General features: G+C 37.5%; 1 protein-coding gene across 2 annotated transcripts in view; it reads left to right on the forward strand.

Moving 5' to 3' along the window:
* The window catches only part of TMEM232 (transmembrane protein 232), a 694,734-nt gene that overhangs the window by 503,142 nt on the left and 176,639 nt on the right, over positions 1-14,953 (forward strand). Inside the window, exon 1 of one of the 2 annotated variants that reach the window (XM_087429934.1) lies at positions 13,081-13,283. The exons of the other annotated variant lie outside the window; for it this stretch is intronic. The gene's annotated coding sequence lies outside the window, so the exon portion shown is untranslated. Of the gene's footprint in view, positions 1-13,080; positions 13,284-14,953 lie in introns of those variants that run through there. 2 annotated transcript variants of the gene reach the window in all.

The raw sequence follows: 14,953 nt of genomic DNA on the forward strand, positions 1-14,953 counted from the left end.
ACTTTCATTCTTTTGCATGAGGTTGTCCAGTTTTTCCAACACCATTTATTGAAGAGACTTTCCTTTCTCCATTGTATGTTCTTGGCTTCCTTGTTGAAAATTAGATGTCCATAGATGTATGGGTTTATTTCTGGGCTCTTAATTCTGTTCCGTTGATCTGTGTGTCTGTAATTGTGCCACTACCATGCTGTTTTGTACTATAGCTTTGTAGTATATTTTGAAATCAGGGAATGTGATACCTCCAGCTTTGTTCTTTTTTCTCAGGATTCCTTTGACTATTCAGGGTCTTTTGTTGTTTCATATAAATTTTAGGATTCTTTGTTCTATTTCTGTGAAAAATGCTGTTGGAACTTTGATAGGGATTGCATTGAATTTGTAGATTGCTTTAGGAAGTATGGACATTTTAACTATGTTAATTCTTCCAATCCAAGAGCATGGAATATCTTTCGATTTCTTTGTGTCTTCTTCAATTTCCTTCAACAATGTTTTATAGTTTTCAGTGTACACGTATTTCACCTCTTTGGTTAAGTTCGTTCCTAGGTATTTTATTCTTTTTGTTGCAATTGTAACTGGGATTGTATTCTTAATTTCTCTTTCTACTACTTTGTTGTTATTGTCTAGACACGCAACTGATTTTTGTATGTTGATTTTGTGTCCTGCAACTGTACCTTATTCATTTATTATTTCTGAAAATTTCTTGGTGGATTCTTTAGGGTTTTCTATATATAAACTTGTATCATCTTCAAATAGTGACAGCTTCACTTCTTCTTTTCCAATTTGGATCCCTTTTATTTCTTTTTCTTGCCTGATTCCTCTGACTAGAACTTCTAATACTATGTTAAATAATAGTGGGGAAAGTGGGCATCCTTGTCCAGTTCCTGTTCTTAGAGGGATAGCTTTCAGTTTTTCTCCATTGAGAATGATATTAGCTGTGGGTTTGTCATATATGGCCCTTATCATGTTGAGGTACTTTCCTTCTATACCCATTTTATTCAGAGTTTTTATCATAAATGGATGCTGTCACTTGTGAAATGCTTTTTCTGCATCTATTGAGATGATCATGTGATTTTTATTCTTCATTTTGTTAATGTGGTGTATTGTGTTGATTGATTTGTGGATGTTAAACCATCCCTGCATCCCTGGAATAAATCACATTTGACCATAGTGTATGATCTTTTTAATGTATTGTTCTATTTGATTTGCTAGTATTTTGTTGAGGATTTTTGCATAGATGTTCAGTGATATTGGCCTGTAATTTTCTTTTTTGTGTTGTCCTTGTCTGGTTTTGGTATCAGGGTAATGTTGGCTTCGTAAAGGAAACTTCCCCTCTTCCTCAATTTCTTTGGAAGAGTTTGAGAAGGATAGCTGTTAAGTCTTCTTTGAATGTTTGTTAGAATTCACTGGGGAAGCCATTTGGTCCTGAACTTTTATTTTGGAGAGGTTTTTGATTACTATTTCGATCTCCTTACTGTTGATTGGTCTATTCAAATTCTCTATTTCTTCTTGATTCAGTTTTGGAAGGTTGTATGATTCTAAGAACTTATCCATTTCTTCTATATTGTCCAATTTGTTAGCATATAGCTGTTCATAGTATTGTCTTACAATCTTTTGTATTTCTGAGGTGTCCGTTGTAATTTCTCCGCTTTCATTTCTGATTTTATTTATTTGCGCCTTCTCTCTTTTTTTCTTGGTGAGTCTAGCTAAAGGTTTGTCAATTTTGTTTATCTTTTCAAAGAACCAGCTCTTGGCTTCATTGATTTTTCTATTTTTTTTTTTTTAGTCTCTATTTCATTTATTTATGCTCTGATTTTTATTATTTCCTTCCTTCTACTCATTTTGAGCTTTCTTTGTTCTTCTTTTCCCAATTCCTTTAGGTGCACTGTTAGATTGTTTATTTGAGATTTTTCTTGTTTGTTGAGGGAGACCTGTATTGCTATAAACTTCCCTCTTAAAACCACTTTTTCTGTATCGTATAAATTTTGGCTTGCAATATTTGCTTTTTCATTTGCCTCCAGATATTTTTTAATTTCTCCTTTGATTTCTTCTTTGACCCAATCGTTGTTCAATAGCATTTTGTTTAATCTCCACATATTTGTGGCTTTTCTGATTTTCTTCCTGCAGCTGATTTCTAGTTTCATACCATTGTGGTAGAAAAGATGCTTGGTATTATTTCAGTCTTCTTAAATTTATGGAGACTTGTTTTGCGGCCTAATATGTGATCTATAGTGGAGAATGTTGCACGTGCATTTGAAAAGAATGTGTATTCTGTGGTTTTTGAATGGAATGTTCTGTATATATCTACTAAGTCCATCTGGTCTAATGTGTCATTTATGGCCAATGTTTCCTTATTGACCTTCTGTTTTGATGATCTATCCATTGGTGTATGTGGAGTGGTAAAATCCCCTACTATTATTGTGTCACTCTCTATTTCTCCTTTTATGTCTGTTAATAATTGCTTTATATATTTAGGTGCTCCTATGTTGGGTGCTTAGATATTTACAAGTGTTATATCCTCTTGTTGGATTGTTCCCTTTATCGTTATGTAGTGCCCTTCTTTGTCTCTTGTTACAGTTTTTGTTTTAAAGTCTGTTTTTTCTGATATAAGTATTGCTACCCCAGCTTTCTTTTCCTTGCCATTTGCATGAAGTATCTTTTTCCATCCTTCCACTTTCAGTTTGTGAGTGTCTTTAGGTCTGAAGTATGTCTCTTCTATGCAGCATATATGTGGGTCCTGTTTTGTTATCCAATCAGCCACCCTAGGCCTTTTGATTGGAGCATTTAGTCCATTGACATTTAAAGTAGCTATTGATAAGTATGTACTTATTGCCATTTTGTTACTTTTTTCTGGGTGTTTTAGTAGTTCTTCTCTGTTCCTTTTTTCTTCTCTTGCTCTCTTCCCTTGTGATTTGATGGCTTTCTTTAGTATTATTTTGGGTTCTTTTCTCTTAATTTTTTGTGTATTTATTATAGGTTACTGGTTTGTGATTATCATGAGGTTCATATCTAATAACCTATGTATATAGCAATCTACCTTAAGTTGATGGTCTCTTTAATTTGACCTCTTACTAAAAGCTCTACTCTTTTACTCCCCTCCTCCCACATTTTATGTTTTTGATATCATATCTAACCTCTTTTTTTGTGCATGTGTATCTGTTACTTTCTTATCACAGAAATAGATAATTTTAGGACTTTTGTCTTTTTTTTTTTTTGGTGAGGAAGATTGGCCCTGAGCTAACATCTGTGCCCATCTTCCTTTACTTTCTATGAGGGACACCTGCCACAGCCTGGCTTGATAAGCAGTGAGTGGGTCTGCACCCAGGACCCAAACCTGCGAACCCTGGGCCGCCAAAGCAGAGTGTGGAAACTTAACCATTATGCCACCAGACCAGCCCCAGTACTTTTGTGGTTTGACCTGTGTATTACCCTCATAGGTGATTGATCTGCTACCTTTACTATATATTTTATTGTGTTTTTTTTTTTTTGATGATTTTCTTATTCCTCTTTGTGGTCTTCTCTTTCCCACTTAAATAAGTCCCTTTAGCATTTCTTGTACGGTTGATTTCTTGGTGATAAACTCCTTTAGTTTTTGCTTGTCTGGGAAACTCTTTATCTCTCCTCCCATTCTGAATGATAACCTTGCCGTGTAGTGTATTTTGGCTGTAGGTTTTTTCTTTCAGCACTATAAATATTTCATGACACTCCATTCTAGCCTGTAAGGTTTCTGCTGAGAAGTCAGCTGATAACCTTATGGGGCTTCCTTTGTATGTAACTTGTTGCCTTTCTCTTGCAGCTTTTAGGATTCTCACTTTATCTTTAATTCTTGACATTTTATTTATAATGAGTCTTGGTGTGAGCCTCTTTGAGATTATCTTGTTTGGTACTCTCTGTGATTCCTGTACCTGGATGTCTGTTTCCTTCCTTACATTAGGAAAATTTTCAGCTATTATTTCTTCAAATAGATTCTCTGCCCCTTTGTCTCTCTCTTCTCCTTCTGGGACACCTATAATACAGATATTAGTGTGCTTGATATTGTCCCAGAGGTCACTAAGACTGTCCTCACTCTTTTTAATTCTTTTTTCTTTTATCTGTTCAGCTTGGATAATATCCTCTAGTCTTTCATGCAGCTCACTTATCTGTTCTTCTGTATCATCTACTCTGCTTTTGAGTCCCTCTAGTGAATTTTTCACTTCCACTATTGTATTCTTCATTTCTGATTGGTTCTTTTTTATATTTTCCAGTTCTTTGTTGAAGTTCTCACTGAGTTCATCCATTCTTCTCCCAAGATCAGTGAGCGTCCTTATGATTTTTTGTTTGAACTCTTTGTCAGGTAGATTATTTCTGTTTCCTTTAGTCCTTTTTCTGAGATTTTATCCTGTTCCCTTACTGTTTCCTCATTTTGCCTCTTTCTCTGTGCTTATATCTATGTATTAGTTAGGCCAGCTACATCTGCCAATCTTGGAGAGGTGGCCTTATGTAAGAGATGCCTTATGAGGCTCAGCAGTGTGCGCCCCTCTCATCACCAGTTCCAAATATTCCAGGAGTGTCCCCTGTGTGAGCGACGTGTGTCCTTCTGTTGTGGCAGAGTTGCTCTTGCTGTATGTGCCGGGGAGGCTAGACTGTTCCCCTGGCTGGCTGGTTGTAATGCTCAGCTGCATGTGGCTGCTATGAACCCTTCAGTCACTTTATCAGGTGTAGGGAGCCCCAGCACTGTTGGCTGCAAGGTCTAATAGCACATCTTGTTGCAGTTTTCCTGTTAAATGAGTAGGCCCCCAGCATGGCTGGTTGCTAGGCTCAAGGGCTTACAATTGCTGTAGGCCTCTGGCCTGCAAGGCTGTTGTCAGCTCTCTCAGGATTGCAGCTGAGTGGAGCCAGCCCAAGGCATGGGAGCACCGAATTGTTTCAGGGTTTGGAAGGTGGGTACAATCCCCTATGTGGCTGTTTGAGAAGCACAAGTCTGCTGCAACTGACAAGCCCCACCACCCACCAGGCAACACACACTGTCAACAGAGTCCTTCCCTGTGTGTGTGCTCTGACCCACTGAAGCAGACCCAGTTGCCCCACTGCAGAGGCACCACACACTCCACCAATGCCCCCCCCCACTCCACCTGCTCCTCATGCACATCCTGCCCCACAGAGGTGGACCCACTCCCCCAGCTGTAGAGATTCCAGGCACCCCACCTATGTGGGCCCACAATTTGCCTGAGGGCTTGCTGTTCAGTGGGGCCAGTCCTTAGGGCAGGCTGCCTGCCCTGGCTGAGCTGGATTAAATCGGTGCTCTAATGAGTGGGGCAGACCTTGGGCTAACAGGCCAGGGGAAAAACTCCAATGGCGTCTGCCAGTATCTTTGTCAACACGCTTGTAGTAGGTCACAATAATAGCTGCTGCTGATGTCTCAGTCCCTGGAGAGGTCTCATCTCTTACTGATATGCACCCAGAGCCTATCAGGTGAGTCTCTTTTTGCCAAAGGACTGTGCACCTTTCTTTCTGGTGATTTTAGGTTGCTTTCCAAAATGGGTGAATTTGTGCATGGGCCCTTTAAGAGCAGGCTTTTTCTCCCTTATGTCTGATAGCTTTTCTGGGGATATTCCTCATTCTTGTTAGTGGCCAGCAAAGCCAGATATTATGACACTCATCTCAGTTGTGCTGAGTCCAAAAGCTGCTTATAGCTGTAACTCTCCCCTGCTCAAATCCCCTACTCCTCCAGGGGAGGGTTTGTACCTTAGGGTTGCCCCCAGCCGGCCATGAAGTGCTGCAGCTTGTGAAGGTGGCTTTCTTCTCTCTAGAAAGGAATTTCTGCTTCTTCCACCTCAGTCAGCACTGTCCTTGTTGCAGGAGTTCTTTTTATCCAATTTTCAGTTCTTTCTCAGGGGTAATTGTTCCAAGAGTAGTTGTAAATTTGTTGTGTCCATGGGAGGAGGTGGGTTCAGAGTCCGCCTATGCCGCCATCTTGACACCATCCTGGAAAACTTTCTAAAAGTGATGGCAAAGTCAAAAGCCATGTAGGGAAATACTAATCAATTTGATGATATAATGTTTAAATTTCCACAGAGAAAACAAAAATGGAAAAACAGTAATCAAAATTTAAAGACAAATCACAAACTGGGAAAAATTACATTTTAACATGATTTAGACAAGGGATTACTTTATGGTGAAGAGAGCTCTTAACAGTGAATAAGGGAAAATCAGTAGAAATATGAACAAAGAACATGAAGAGGCAATTCATAAAAAAAGAAATGCAAATGGATAATAATTATATGAACAAATATCTGCCCTCTAGTAATTGAAGAAAGGCAAATTTAAATAATAACTATCTTTCCCTTATAAAAAAATGACAATTTTTTTTTCTTTTTTTGTGAGGAAGATCAGCCCTGAGCTAACATTCATTGCCAATCCTCCTCTTTTTGCTGAGGAAGACTGGCCCTGAGCTAACATCCATGCCCATCTTCCTCTACTTTATATGGGACGCCGCCACAGCATGGCTTGACAAGCGATGCGTCGGTGCGCACCCGGGATCTGAACCTGTGAACCCCGGGCCACCGAAGAGGAGTGTGTGCACTTAACTGCTTGCACCACTGGACTGGCCCCAAAATGACAATTTTTAAAAGGGAAATATATATTGTCATGAAAGGTGAGAAGAAAGTAGCTCTCATTCATTTCTGGAGTGGTGTAAAATATAACAACTTTTTGATGCAGGGCAGTTTGGCAATATGTATCAAAAACCATAAAAATGATCATAACTTTTGACTCCTAAATCTTAGGAAACAAATATAGAATGCATATATTTCCTTATGCACATGTTCATGACATAATTGCTCATCATAGGAAAAAATTGTCATAATTCTAAATGTCAAGTAATTATTATTCATTAATTATAGATTAAAATAGTACACCCGTATGGTCCTTTAATCAAGATGTATTTATTGAGAACCAACCTGTGCCAGGTACTGTTCAAAGCAATGAGGAGAGAGTGATGAATAAGCCAGAAGCAGTCTCTGCTTTGTTGAAACTGACATTCTAGTTGGGAGACAAATAACAGATAAATATATCATGTCAAACAATGAAACACACATATAATGCAATGTCAGATAATGACAATGACATGTATTATATAAAAAAATTAAATGATAGAGGCAGAGTTTTTAGATTGGGTAGTCAAGGAAGTCCTCTCTGAGGAACTGATCTTTAAAAAGACCTAAATGAAGTGAATGGGTGAGTCATGTGTGAACAACTGGGAGAAAAATTTTCAAGGCAAAACTAAATGTAAGGTCCTGATGACAAGCTTGATAGCCAGTGAGCAAGGGCTTACTGAGAGCTGAAAGGAGGGTAGGGGCCACATTTTGCAGGGCCTTCTAGGTGATGGACAAGAATTTAGGTTTTTTCAAGAGTAGAGAAGTGAAGTGACCTTAATGATGTTTTAGAAGGATCAACCTGGCTTCTGTATGGGGCAAAGGTGGAAGTTTCCTCTATTTAGAAGGCCATTGCAAGCTGCTGAGGCAAGAGATAGTAGCAATTTGATCTAGAGTGATAGTGGTGAAGGAGGTGAGAAGAGCCAGAGTCAGCATGTTTAAAGATCAAATTAGAGATGGATATTAAATGACAAGTGAAAATGTTTACATGAAATTAAAAACATTACAGTATGATTTCACTTTTGTAAAAATAATAGTAAAGATATACACACAATAAAAAGATATATGCCAAAATGATAAAATTATGTTATGTCTGGGTGTAGGTTTGATATGGGTTTTATTTTTTCTTTGCATTTTCTGATTGTTCAAAAATAAGTTGTTTTTGTTTTTGTTTTTGCTAAGAACAAAAATTATTTTAGAAAAAAATCCATAGAATAGATTCAGTTATGGGACACAGCAATAAAGATCTTTCCAGATTACTAAATCTGTTCATAGCATTTAAGCAGCAGTCTTTAGTGCACTATCAAAGTCCTGCCATCCTATATTTCTTCAAAATCTTTCCAAAATAATGATGCTGAAATGGTCCAGAGTGTTTAGCTTCAAACTTGTTTGAGAAACTCATAACACTGAAAATAAAACATGTAATTCTCTCTAACATTTAAAAAGAGTGGCCAATATGCATTGTATGAGAATAACAGTATAATATTTGTGTTAGTTACCTGTTGGGGCTTAATTACCCCCAAATCAAGCAGCTTAAAGCAACGTTTATTATCTCATAGTTTCTGTAGTTCAAGAATTTGGGAATGGCTTAGATGAGTGGTTCTGGCTCAGAGTCTCTCATGAAGTTTCATTCAAGACTTCAACATGGGGTACAGTCATTTTAGACTCAACTGGGTTTGACTGGGACTGGAGGATCCACTTCCAAGATATCTCACTCAGCTAATTATGGAAAGAATGCCTCCTTTTCTTGCTGGTTTGCTGTCAGGAAGTCTCAATTCCTTGCTATATGGAGCTCTCCATAGAATATCTTGAGTGTCCTCATGACATGACAGTTGGCTTCTTCCCAGAGCAAATGATCCGAGAGAGAGCAAGGAGGAAGCCACACATCTTTTATGACCTAATCCCACCTCCTCACTTCTACCACAGTCTATTCTGTAGAAATGAGTCACTAAATTGAACCCCACACTCAAGGGGAAGGGCTTTGGCTCCATCTTTGGAAGGGAGGATTATCAAACAACTTGTCTTCATATTTTAAAATCACCATAATTAAACCATTATATAACAATTAATGGATAGAAGATATTATAGGCACCAAAAATTAATAATCAGGAAAATTTTCACACAATTCTTAATAGAATAATACAGATTAAATTTTTGACTTTCTTCTTTAGCAGATTTGAAGGATTAGTTTTATTTGAAAAGAATCATATGATAAAAATATTTATAATTGTGAAATAATGTAATAAATATTTTTAAAAGTCCAGCCATTATTCAGTTAGACTTGAGTCAAAATACAAGTGAAGAATAGTTGACTATTTTGACAGTTTTCAAGAGGTGGCACAGAATGATATGACCTGCTAAACAAAAGTACAGAACAAGCAGGTCGTCCATTTATATTAATATTTTACTTAGAAATTCTGACACAATGAATTCAGCTCACGAGATAAAATAAAATCATCTACATTTTTATTCAAGAATTCACCCAGAAATATTTGTTAAGCACTTACTACATGCAAGTCATTGTATTAGGTACTATGAGGCAACTATATACCATTTTCAAGGATGGAATTTTAAAATATTTTAAATATTTTATTTCCAAAATATACATGCACCACTAAACAGTTTTCACAGTAAGTTTTAATATGTAGTAAGCCAAGCCCTCCTACACTTGCTTCTTTTTCAGAATTTTCTTGGCTAATATGCCATTTATACTTCCAAATGAACTTTAAAACCATTTCATTCTTCACTCTCACTCTCCTAACACGCACACACACACACACACACACACACACATATTTTGGGCTTTGAAGTGTACTTGCATACAATTTATATGGTAACATTAAGAGGTTAGTTTTATTTTTCTTATTCTGTGAAATACTTCCTTCAAGAATTCATGGTTTTCTATTTGCTGAGGTCTGTATTTATGGCACTAAGTGTTCTCTTCCAAAAATATGTTATATATTTCTACTCGTTGAGATCCATCATTTAGTGTATAGTGTGAGTCGAGGATCTAACTGAATTCCCTCACCCCACAATAGTGGAACATCTTTATTTTACACTCCTTTATGAAAATTGAGAAACGTCCCCACTGCTTTCTCACACTTCATTATTTTAACTTGGATTATAAAAGCTATAAACATATTATCTTTTTCAAATTTGTTTTTGCCATTTCATTTGGTGGCCAAGGGAAAATGAATCGTTTAGGTATATCTGGTTTCAGAGCTCAACGTCCATTCTTTCTGATCACGACTTCTACATTTTTGAGTTCTGAGTTTTGGTTAATGTCTAAGCGATCTGCTTTTGAGTGGTTTATTTTGAGTGGTTTAATCTTAAAGTGTAGCAGGAGTAGGGGAAGAATTTGTGAATTCTTCCTTTTATAAACATGTCCTTTAGTTGTCTTCTCTATAGAATTCACGGGTAGCTACTTTTCTCTCTAAATGCTCTGTAGAATCAACGGATTTTTATATTATGGAGATGAATTTCTTAGCTAACCTGCTTTTTATTCCTTTGTGAGTAACTTTTAACAGTTTGAATTTTTCATGCTTTTAACATTTTTTCCTAGATGTCTTGAAATAAATTTTATATAAACCCCACCAAGCTATTTTTAAGTGCAGCAGTCTTTCCATATTCATTTTATCTGGAATATGGTAAGCAGTTTTGATTTGCTGTCTCAAGTCTTTTTTTTTTTTTTTTTTTGGATCAAGAAGGTTTTGTTCCCCCTACTAATTTTTAAATCTTGTTTATATTTTTGTTCTCTCTCTTACAGTTTTTCTCAATTTCACTTTTGTTCTTACCCTCAACTTACTGATCTATTAGGAGAGGTGTGTTTTGGCAAAGCCTGGGATCAGATACTGTAATTTCTGTTTTTTTTAAACTTTATTATTTTAAAAAATTTATGAATTTTAGTCTTTATTATTAATTTTTAGGAGCAGTTTTAGGTTCACAGAAAAATTAAGAAGAAGGCACAGAGATTTCCCATATACTTCCTGCCCCCACTCATACATAGCCTCCACCGTTATCAACATCCTCAACCTGAGTGGTACATTTATTACAACTGACAAACTTACATTGACTCATCATAATAACCCAAGTCCATAGTTTATATTAGAGTTCACTCTTTTCTGTGTATGTGAGGAAGATTAGCCCTGAGCTAATATCTGTCGCCAATCCTCCCCTTTTTGCTGAGGAAGATTGGCCCTGGGCTAACATCTGTCCCCATTTTCCTCCACTTTATATGGGATGCCACCACAGCATGGCTTGACAAGCGGTGCATCAGTGCGCACCTCGGATCCCCGCAGTGCAGGGCGCGCACTTAACCACTACAACACCTGGCTGGCCCCTAGAGTTCACTCTTGACGTTGTACATTCTATGGGTTTGGATCTACAATTTCTGTTTTAAATGTCTAAAAAAATTTAAAAGACTTATTTGTTTCTTATTATGAACAGGAATAATTCAGGATTGATGTATTTCAAGTTTACATCAGTTAAGTTCTCAAGTTCTTAATTTTTTAATGCAATTTATTTCACCAGGACAATCCCTGTACATTAGCTTGGAATTTAACCAGAATTGCTCTTACACATGGTAAAACACTTGTGAACCTTTGTAGAATATTTGAAGTTGCTCGCCCATTGGTAGACAAAGAAATTTTATAAGGATTTAAGTCAGATAATTTTATTGGATACTATATTTAAAGATAGGCAATTCTTTGTGTTTAAATTTGCCCCCTAGTGGTTAGTACATACAAAACACCCTAGATGCTTTGTTTTCCCATTATCCTAATTGCAGAGGACACTGGCAGGAGTCTACTTCTATGTAAAACGAGTTTACAAACAGCAATCTGATTAAAAGATATAGCTACATTTGTATAGCAAGCATGCTGTTTTTATTTTTATTTTTTATAGATTTGGGGGGTGGGGCGGGCGAGGCTTTAGACGAGGCGTTTACACGTTGAGGAGACACTAACGCACTGCCGAGCCGCTTCTTGCCGCAGCTACTGGCGGGATATCCAACGTACGCACAGTATGTAAAAAGAATCACTGCTAAGTGCTTTATGATTGTATTTTAAAGCTAACAAAGGTCTTTCACACATCATTGCATCTATTCGTTCGAAACTGAACACAAATGTGGTGAAGGCGAGGAAGGGAAGGTGGAATTGCATTTGCAGGTCCTGATTGGCTAAGCCCTCGTCAGGAGACTCTAGAAGGACAACCTTCTGGCTCTAAGAGCGACTCCCAGAGCGTCCTTAGCAACCAGTCTCTGTCCCCAGCGACCCTGCGTGCCGCGGTGAGTGATTACTAGGTTCTGCTTCTGATGACTTGAGAACTAAGGTTATGGCCACATCTACCATCCCGGGGCAACCGGGAGACCCACAGAGATCCACAAATGGAAGCACTGAGCCTTCTTTCGTAGGGATCCACAGCTCCGGCTGTTAGAAGAAGCCTCTAATACGCGCGCCCCGGCCCAGGCCCGCCATCCCGCCTCCTCCTAAGAGTCTAAGCGGTCGGGTGTGGAGACACTCCTGTGAAGGCATGAAGGGAGAAAGTGGGGGATCAACCACCAGCTCATTTGACAGGGAAATAGCCTTTCGCTGGGGAGACGAAAGGAGGTGGGAGAACTTTCTTATTGCTATCAATGGGGGAATTCTTTTAATTTTCTCTGGTCTCCGACTCGCTTGTCGTCTGGCAACCCTTATTTCAGAGGCCCGCTTGCCTCGCTGGACAGTTTTCAAGTCCTTCTACAGTTGGTGAAATTGCACCCCCCGCCCGCACCTTTTTTTTTGTACGCACACTCTTTTGGACTTCGAAAGAGAAAGTTAAAAAATTTGGAGAAGTGTGTGTGTGTTGCGGGGGGAGGTACCTTGAGGATGTGAAATAAAAGGATTTTTGAAGGCAATTAGTCTTGAGGAAAAGGTACAAGTTTCCGTTAGGAAAAATTTCTAGGAGGGGCTAAGGCCATGGTATGATTCCCTTAGTAACCTTATCTCAATATTATTTTTGAGTGGGCTCTTTCTTTTTGGTGGTCTTTGGCAAAATCATCCTTTGCTCCCTAAGGTTATAGCTAAATCTTATACTCCCTAATGCAAGTTACCTATCCAAAGGCTTGCTATAATTTAAATATTATCTAGCTTCTCAGAAATTGTTTTTTAATGTGTTTTTAAAGTTTTTTAAAGTGTTTTTTAGTTTTCCAACCTTGTTTTAACTCAAGCTTAAAAAGAATAATTAGCGATTAATATTAAAACCTTTTTTTTCAGGGCCCGCCCTGTGGCTCAGCTGTTAAGTGCGCGCGCTCCGCTTGAGCGGCCTGGGGTTCGCAGGTTCCGATCCCACGCGCTCACAGGCGCACTGCTTGTCAAGCCATGCTGTGGCTGCGTCCCCTGTAAAGTGGAGGAAGATGGGCACGGATGTTAGCCCAGGGCCAATCTTCCTCAGAAAAGAGAGAAAGTTTGGCATCGGATGTTAGCTCAGGGCTGATCTTCCTCACAAAAAAAATAAATAAATAAAACTTTTTTTTCTTTTAAATTCTGGATCTACCTCAGGTTGCAGACGAACTGTCCAGCACCCAGCAAGGTTGCTGGAGCCATTTCATGAGCTGAAACATGTCTCTTCAATGTGTAAACAGTCTTTGTTTTCATGCTGCTCATAAATTTTAGGTTCAAGGTGAGTATCAAATTTTTATTTCAGTAAGAACTATTCTGTATGAACCCTTATGATCTTGATGAGTAATGCTATATTCTTATTGAACATCTGATTCATTACCAGAATCCTTCATTATCTTGATTAATTTGGTAAGTGTTCCTTTCTTGAAGTTCATTGTCCATCCAGAGCTCCTAGTAAAGTGCCTGGTGGAAACAAATGCTTAGTAAATAGTTACGGTGCTATCAATTAGAATTTCCTAAAATGTGTTGTGCATGTGACTCTGGAAATACTGTTCTAAAGGTTTCTTGGTCAAATTTAGGAAAAACTATCATCATACTGCTACTCAGTGAGATTTGCCATGCGTGGGAGCATACAAACATCTCTGAAAAGTCTTACAGTATGCAAACCCATTTAATTTTGGCAAGTGCAATGTTTTCCAAACTTATTTCACAGCAAAAAGCTTTTAGGAGGTAATTACATCCCAAGAATCTATATTCCACAAAACACATTTTGGGAATTAGTGTTCTAAACTAAATACTGTACTCTTTATTTTTGCTTATATTTCCACAAAACCAAATGGATTAGGATTCTTTAAAATGTAAAACTATCTCTATTTACAGGTGGCATGATGTTGTATATAGAAAATGCTAAGGAATCCACTAATAGACTATTAGATCTAATAAAAAAGTTTAGCAAGGTTGCAGTATACAAAATCAATAAACAAATATCAGTTTTATTTCTATACACTAGCAATTAGCAAACTGAAAAGGAAATAAATTGAGAAAAAGTCCATTTACAATAGCATCAAAAAGAATAAACTACTTAGGAATAAATTTAACAAAAGAAGTGCAAAACTTATACTCTGAAAATTACAAAACACTGTTGAAAGAGATTAAAGAAGACCTAAATAAATGGAAAGACATCCTATGCTCATGAATAAGAACACCTAATATTGTTAAGATGGCAATGCTCCCCAGATTGATCTACAGATTCAGTACAATCTCTGTGAAATCCTAGCTGATCTCTTTGCAGAAATTGACGAGCTGGTCGTAAAATTCATATGGCAAGTCTACCTAGGAACCTGGAATAGATAAAACAATCTTGAAAAAGAAATACGAAGTTGGAAAACTCACATTTTTCAATTTCAAAAATTACTACTAAACTGCAGTAATCAAGACAGTGTGGTGCTGGCCTGAAGGCAGACATATAGATGAATACAGTAGAATTGAGAATCCAGAAATAAACTTATGTTTACGGTAAACTGAGTTTTGACAAGGGTGCTAAAATAAATCAATGGGGAAAAGAAAAATCTTTCTAATAAGTGGTTCTGGAACAACTGGATATTCACATGCAAAAGAATGAAGTTAGAATCCTACCTCATATCGTATATAAAAATTAACTCAAATGGATCAAAGACCTAAATGTAAGAGCTAAAACTAAACCCTTAGAAGAAAACATAGGCATAAGTCCTTGTGACTTTGATTTAGGCAATGGTTTCTTAGATATGACAACAAAAGCACATACAACCAAAGAAAAAATAAACCCCATGGACTTCATCAAAATCATAAACATCAGTGCTTCAAAGGACATCATCAAGGAAGTGAAAAGACAACCCACAGAATGAGAGAAAATTTTTGCAAATCATACATCTGATAAGGGATTTGTATCTAGAACACATAAAAATCATTACA

The sequence above is a fragment of the Ceratotherium simum genome, chromosome 4 (genome assembly GCF_057802395.1).
Source record: "Ceratotherium simum simum isolate JZ-2026a chromosome 4, ASM5780239v1, whole genome shotgun sequence".
Taxonomy (NCBI): Eukaryota; Metazoa; Chordata; class Mammalia; order Perissodactyla; family Rhinocerotidae; genus Ceratotherium; species Ceratotherium simum.